The following is an 8,641-nucleotide window of genomic DNA, read 5'->3' as shown; positions in this document are numbered from 1 at the left end:
AGCTGATGTACGAAGGGCTATATAAATACATTTGATTTGATTTGATTCTAAGATTTCCGTATTAACTAATCTCATTGGTGTCTGTGAAAATACTTTTGAGTAGAATTTTATCTAACATTGGCATGATAACATCCCATTTATTTCTCAAAAATGTTTTAGATGAAATATCCTTGGAATGTTCTCTTAACGTTCACTAAAATGTTGTGCACAACATCTGTAACAACCACCACAGAACATTCCCCAGAAGTGTGTATGTTTGTATGAAACGTTTGCCCGATGTTGCAAAAACGTTGCTATAAGAACATCTAATCTCTTCTTTAAAGTTTCCCAGAATGTTTCATTAGGTTGTGGGAACAGTCTGGTGGGGACGTCACAAAATATATGTTCCCAAAACCTCAAAACTGTCCAGTTGTGCAGATTATTCTACAATGTTTCATTAAGGGTGAAAATAAATTTTTGATGTTACAAGAACATTCCCAGAACACATTTCATCTGTTCTTTAAAGGTTTTCAGAATGTTTCATTAGGCTGTGGAAATATTGTGGGGACATGAGAGAGGTTCCCAAAACATCAGTTGTGCTGACATTCAGATAATGCTTGTATCAGTGTGCACAAAACATTCCTTTGATGTTGCAAGAATGTTGACAGTTAAGCTTTTCTGGGTTATTTAAAGGTTCCCAGAACTTGTAATTATGTTGTGGGAACAGTGTGGGTACATTACAAACAAAATATGTTCAGTTCTGATGACTTTCATGGAATGTTTAAGTTAGGTTGCACAGGACATTCCCATTAATGTTGTAAGAATAAAATAAATCAGTTTTATGACATTCATAGTGTATTTGTTTTAGGTTTAACATAATATTCCATTGATGTTCACACAATATACATTTAGCTTTCAAGAACATAAAACAATGTTATATTTACCTTTACCTAACATTCTCAGCAATAAAATCCACTATGTTGCTCACCAGATTTTATAGCAATTCACATTTGAAGACTGGTCTAGACTATGTGAATTTTACACTATAGGACATTTAATCATACAAACATAATTCCTTTTTTAAAAGTTAATCTGTGGACAATCTGCACATGTAGGGTTTGAACCTGCAATGTTTGGTTCCCAAGCCATGTCTTTTATCCTCTGCGCCACCACAGAAGCTCATCTGCGCCACCACAGAAGCTCATCTGCGCCACCACAGAAGCTCATCTGCGCCACCACAGAAGCTCATCTGCGCCACCACAGAAGCTCATCTGCGCCACCACAGAAGCTCATCTGCGCCACCACAGAAGCTCATCTGCGCCACCACAGAAGCTCATCTGCACTGTATTTTTTCAGTATATAGCCATGGCAGTATGGTCACTTAGGAATTCCATTCTTCCCTTTTAGCCTTAACTAACCCAGGGAAATACTGTTAACTGGGTTATTCACCATCACTCCACCCATCCTCTTTATATGCTGCATACTTCTGGGCCCACATTTACAAGCATCCAAGACTATGACAGTTGATCTAGGATCAAGCCAGGGGGGGTCATATCAAGCGTTTCAAAGTAAGAACAATAAAAGATAATTCTATAATCATCACCATAACTGGACAATTTTTGTGTTATGAGAACATTTGTCACGACTTAATGAATGCTCTGGGAACCTTCACAGAACCAATTTTGGTTTGCTGGGTGTATCTAGTGCTAGATTATTTCTGCCTGGGGCCTCGGAAACAAAAGAGATGTGATCAATCACACATGTTCCGAGCTGAGCTTCTCTCACAGTAACGTTGTTGGTTTAAACAGTCCCATAATATTCCATGCGTATTGTGTCCCACACAAGCTGTCATCAGACATTTTCACAGCAACCCGCTACTGTTAGTGTTCACATCTGTCAACACATTATTCATTCATTTGATCAGTGGTTTGCATTGTAAAAAGGCTAAATCCCAGTTGAGTTCTCAGTGTTTCTCAGTGATTCACAGTGTGTTAGACATGCTCAATATGCTGTATGCTGTACAGTATATAACCACCACTGAAGTAAAGGGCACAATCTCAACTAAAAATATTGACACGGCTCACGACATGTAAGGAAGTGGTCTCATAGATGAAGTCAGTCCTTGTACCATATTTATTTGTTGTCAAGTTATTTTTAGTAACGCGACTAGAAATGGATGTGTTGTTGTTTTAGGTGTGTCTGGATGCATTGCACATGGCTATTTTTACAGTATGTTGTTGCTGCAATTATTTTTCCATAAACAGCTACCTTTGTGAATCCTAGCTGACCAAATGAACTCAATGAGCAAAGAAGAGCAAACTTGACTTGACAAGTTGGGATGCCGCAGTGGGGAAGAGTGAAGGCCTTCAGAGGACTTCGTTTTAATTTCAATTTCTTTATAAGATTCACTTTTAAACTTCTTTTAAACTTTGCTTACAAATGATCATCATCTGGTTGGTGGCACTGTTTTTTTGTTGCAGCTCGCTTTCTGTTAGCTAATGACTGTGAAACATCTATGTAATTAAACTTCATATCACCGGTTGGTGTGATGAACGTGATAAAATATACAGTGTCTTCGGAAAGTATTCAGACCCCTTGACTTTTTCCACAATTTGTTGCTTTACAGCCTTATTCTAAAATTGATTAAATTGTTTTTTCCCCTCATCAATCTACACATAATACCCTTTAATGACAAAGCAAAATTGTTTTTTTTTAGAAGTGTTTGCTAATTATATATAATAAAATATCACATTTACATAAGTATTCAGGCCCTTTACTCAGTACTTTGTTGAAGCCCCTTTGGCACTGATGTGATCTTCCTATCCGGGTGTGGCGCCCCCCTCGGGTTCGTCCCGTGGGGGAGATCTTCGTGGGCTATACTCAGCCCTGTCTCAGGGTAGTAAGTTGGTGGTTGAAATGCATTCCAGGAGACTACCTCATGAAGCTGGTTGAGAGAATGCCAGGAGTGTGCAAAGCTTTGGAAGAATCACTTTTTTGGTGACAACATGATTCCATATGTGTTATTTCATAGTTTTGATGTGATCACTATTATTCTACAATGTAGAAAATAGTAAAAATTAGGAAAAACCCTTGAATGAGTGGGTGTTCTGGGTGATGGACATCTACAAATGAATACATTCCATACGGAACGTAACATATCACACGAAATGGAGTGTCCCGGTGTCACGTCCTGACCTTGTTTCTCTATGGTGTAAGAGGTCAGGGCGTGACTAGGGGGTATTCTGGTTTAATATTTCAATGTTGTGTTCTAGTTTATGTTTTCTTTGTTGGTGTTTTGTATGTTCCCAATTAGAGGCAGCTGGTATTTGTTGTCTCTAATTGGGGATCATATTTAAGTAGATATTTTTCCCACCTCTGTTTGTGGGATATATTTTGTGTTTGTGCACCACGTAGTCACGTTCTGTTGTTTGTTTATTTGATTTGTTTTTTGCTTAAGTTCCTTTGGAATAAATATGTGGAACTCAATATCCGCTGCGCCTTGGTCCCATTCTTACGACAGCCGTGACACCCGGAATAATACGAAATGCTCTGAGACCAGGTTGCTGCGGTTAATTCATAATGTCATCAACAACAACAAAAAACCTTCCTCCTCCTTCACTAGAGCTGGAATGGTCCGACTATAGAAGATATAGCCTAATGACAGGCGCATTAAGTGATGCTATGTATTCTGTAGTTGTTTTTATTTTTTGAGTTTGATACAACATATTGGAAGATTTTTGGTCCCTCTGAACGTCTACTCACTGTTGCCACTGGGTTGCCATACATGTTGTTTGTCCATTTTTGAAAGAGAAGTTCTACCAAAGTTGTTTCTGTATGCACCGTGTAATATAAATGGTCCAGGTTGAGGTTGCGCCATCCTGGTACCCAAGAAAGACCATGCTGGATTATCAGAACAGGGTTGAAGGTGTATTCCATTTTGAATCCGGTCTATACAGGAAAACAAATTTCATTTCACGTACTGACATTCCCTGAATTTATCAATCAAATCTCAAGGCCAACCTTACACTGCCATGGCTAACAGAATATTAGCAGAAAAATCACAGTTTACACAGATTGTCATTAACAAGCCAGAAACAAATATTCCCACCCATGATGATACACAGACAGTGTTGTCTTCCTTCCTTCCTAGCTAATAATCCTGTCACTGCAGCTGTCAAGGTGGGTGGGTGTGTCCCGGTAGTCTACCAAAGTGTCCTATTTAGCAGACAGACAGACAGACAGGATCTGTGTCCCAAGTGGCATCCCATTCCCTATGTAATGCACTACTTTTGACCAAGGCCAAAATAGGGAATAGAATGCCATTTGGGACAAAGCCTGGGAGAGAGTGTAGTGCCTCACCCTACTGACGTCATCAGGTGACCTTCTGGTCAGGACACTGTCCTTATCGGAGTGTTTGGTTGTTCCGGAGTGTCTCTGACAGCCCTATGAGATTTTCACACATCCACCTGGAATGCCTGGGATCTAGGTGCCATTTCCTCCAATAGCAAAACATCTTGGCGGCCGGAGACTATCTCTCCATGTTGGAGAGTTGGAGAGCTCTCTGTGTCTACATAGTTGAACTGTCTAAGCGCATCTGGACCACAGCTGGGATTAAAGATAGACAAAGCATCTTGTTGAACATGAAAGGACTGAGAACATTTTTGCTTTTATATATTAGTTACTTGAAAAGTATTTATTTGTGTTTTCTGACAGTACTCTCCCAATTTCAGACAATGTACTTTAGCATGATGTTCCAAATATGCACCTGTAGCATTTTCTTACGGGTTTCAAGAGGTCAGCACGCAAATCCTTGTGCATGCAAATATTTTCATGGACACACCTGTACAGTACATCAAGAACCTAAAATAGTGTCTCTGTCTGGCTGGTGAGCATTACATTATCCAAACTATTCACCTGCGACCTCCTCATCCTCTTCATCCCAGGTTTCCTAACCATGCAGTTGAAACCATGTGCAGTCTTTGACCGCCACCTTTCCTGCTGGTGTCTACTTAGTAAACCTTTTAGCTTGGTGGAACATGAAGAGAGACTTCATGCAATGCATTGTAGTAATCATGTACAGTGCATTCGGAAAACATTCAGACCCCTTGACTTCTTTCACATTTTGTTACGTTACAGCCTTATTCTAATATATAAATAAATATATCATCAATCTACACACAATACCCTATAATGACAAAGCGAAAACAGTTTTTTAGAAATGTTTGAAAATGTATTACAAATAAACAGATTATCCCTTATTTACATGTATTCAGCCCCTTTACTATGAGACTCGAAATTGAGATCAGGTGCATCCTATTTCCATTGATCATCCTTGGGATGTTTTTACAACTTGATTGGAGTCTGCCTGTGGTAAATTCAACTGATTGGACATGATTTGGAAAGGCACACACCTGTCTATATAAGGTCCCAGAGTTGACAGTGCATGTCAGAGCAAAAACCAAGCTATGAGGTCAAAGGAATTGTCCGTAGACCTCTGAGACAGGATTGTGCTGAGGCACAGATCTGGGGAAGGGTACCAAAAAATGTCTGCAGAATTGAAGGTCACCAAGAACACAGTTGTCTCCATCATTCTTAAATGGAAGAAGTTTGGAACCAACAAGACTCTTCCTAGAGCTGGCCTCCCGGCCAAACTGAGCAATCGGGGGAGAAGGGCCTTGGTCAGAGAGGCGACCAAGAACCCCATGGTCACTCTGACAAAGCTCCAGTGTTCCTCTGTGGAGATGGGAGAACCTTCCGGAAGTACAACCATCTCTACAGCACTCCACCAATCAGGCCTTTATGGTGAAGTGGCCAGACGGAAGCCACTCCTCAGTAAAAGGGACATGACAGCCGACAGGTACCTAAAGGACTCTCAGACCATGAGAATCAAGATCCTCTGGTCTGTTGGAACCAAAATGTAACTCTTTAGCCTGAATGCCAAGCATCACGTCTGGATGAAAGCTGGTACCAACCCTACGGTGAAGCATGGTGGTGGCAGCATCATGCTGTGGGGATGTTTTTCAGCATCAGGGACTGGGAGACTAGTCAGGCTTGAGTGAAAGATGAACGGAGCAAAGTACATCGAGATCATTGATGAAAACCTGGTCCAGAGTCCTCAGGACCTCAGAATGGGGCTTAGGTTCACCTTCCAACAGGACAACAACCCTAAGCACACAGCCAAGACAATGCATGAGTGTCTACGGGACAAGTCTCTGAATGTCCTTGAGGTGTGCCAAGCTTTAGCGTCATACACAAGACGACTCGAGGCTGTAATCGTTGCCAATGGTGCTCCAACAAAGTACTGAGTTAAGGATCTGAATACTTATGTACATGTGATATTTCTTTATTTGTTTTGCAAACATTTCTACAAAACTGTTTTTGCTTTGTCTTTTTGGTGTTATTGTGTGCAGATTGATGAGGGAAAAAAGTATTTAATCAATTTTAGAAGGAGGTTGTAACTTAACCTAATGTGGAAAAAGTCAAGAGGTCTGAATACGTTCCGAATGCACTGTATATTACACTGTCTTTGTCAACAGTGATTCAGCCTTAATCATTTGGTAATGTTTCAGAGCTGATACTTCTCAGTTAAGAAAGAACACATTGTTTCAATGTTGATGTTGGATGAATTTACTGTAAACCTTAGGAGAAAAACATCTTTCACATCATTCATTGTGCTTTATTCTTACAGACTGAGTGAGGATTGTGGAAGAGCTATGGCTCTATATTCAGCCTGTGAGTTTTAATTTGAGTTTAGAAGTTGGCAGTGAGACTGCGATGTTAGGCATCGTCTCTGCCATGAGTTTTACTGGAATAATGAGTCAATGTAAATCACAACATCGATCTATCTTTGGATTTTGGACACATACTGTAGCTAAACCATTTATTTTACAAACCTAACTTGCGAAGTTGGATCACTCTAGCTATTTCTAAACTCATATTAACACACACACACACAGACACAGACACAGACACAGACACACACACACAGACACACACACACACACACACACACACACACACACACACACACACACACACACACACACACACACACACACACACACACACACACACACACACACACACACACACACACACACACCTCTGAGCTGTCAGAGGTGATGCATCTTCCTCGTTTTGAAGATACAATAAGATCTGGCAGTCTTGACAGTTTTATTATGGCACTGCTCGGACGCCTGACGCTGTTGGTTTAGAGGCGCCCCTGTGCCAAAACCTCAGACACCAATTACATGGTGTGTGCGTGTGTGTCAGATACTGCCCCAGGGGGAGAAGGTGGGTATATTATTTGTGACTGTTGCTGGCTACAGCTTGTTGACTTTCAGTCACATTCAGATCACCCAGAGCACACTGAGTGTCACCCAAACCAGCAGCATCGTGCCCATAGGGTGCCACCTCAGATTTGTCCTGTAATGTAAGTTTATACTACTAGTCGCTTAGCAATTTCGTCTAACTATCTTAGTTGGCATGCCTTCTGGCTAGGTTGATACATTTTAGAAAAGCAAACAATAACTCAATGTACTGAATAATACTCACATTCCTTTCAATCTTTTACCCAGATTTTAGCAGAGATGCAGAGGGGGATGTTTTGTTTCTTTAAAAAAGTAATACCAGCCAGGAGGATACAGATAGTTCAAGAGGTATGCTTTTTTTTTGTTTACATATATTTATGTAAAATATTTATATTTATATAATCATTTGATTATGTCTCTAGATTGACCCTGTCCGGACTCCCCCCACCCCAGGTATCTTCACATCATTTGTGCCCCCTCAGATTTTTAGGGTGCATGATGCCGCTGACCCAAACCCATTAACCATAAAACTGGCAGACCTGAAATCTCTCGGTTAGCTGAGGAGAGAAATAGGAGAGGTGAGTTGATAGATGAAATTATGGCTTCCCACAACACTCTTTTTCATTGTGGGGACAGACAAAACCTCAACTTTGTAAGTTACAGTGTTGTTATGTTGGACCATTATTTAATATTTGAAGCCACTTTTAGATTTGTATTAATGTTGGATAGACATCTTCCTTTAACATACAGAATGTTAGCCATTCTTGCTCCAAAGTTACAGATTTGGTATAGTAGGCTCCATTTCCTTTTAGTTCTCAACACTTTGATCATTGCTTTCTTTTCTACATTAATAGGAACCATAATATTTTCATGGCTTTGCCCTACAGTCCATGTATGTTTGAATCAAATAGAGTTCCTGCACATACCATTGCATAGCTAAACAGTATCCCTTTCAAACTGAATGGGGTCATTGTATTTAGCCCTGAGGGACTTCTCCAACTGTGCCATCTCCCATCAGTTATAGTAATACTGTTGTTCTGATTAAAGCAGCAATAAAACGGGCCTCCTTTAGACCAGCTGAGTACCTGGAGCATCAGCATTTGTAGGTTCGATTACAGGCTCAAAATAGCCAGAAACAAAGTACTTTCTTCTGAAACTCGTCAGTCTATTCTTGTTCTGAGAAATGAAGGCTATTCCATGTGAGCAATTGCCAAGACGCTGTGTACTACTCCCTTCACAGAACAGAGCAAAATGGCTCTAACCAGAATAGAAAGAGGAGTGGGAGGCCCCAGTGCACAACTGAGCAAGAGGACAAGTACATTAGAGTGTCTAGTTTGAGAAACAGACGCCTC

This window comes from Oncorhynchus kisutch, linkage group LG17 (assembly GCF_002021735.2).
Source record: "Oncorhynchus kisutch isolate 150728-3 linkage group LG17, Okis_V2, whole genome shotgun sequence".
Classification (NCBI taxonomy): domain Eukaryota; kingdom Metazoa; phylum Chordata; class Actinopteri; order Salmoniformes; family Salmonidae; genus Oncorhynchus; species Oncorhynchus kisutch.
Note: the sequence above shows the minus strand (reverse complement) of the source record.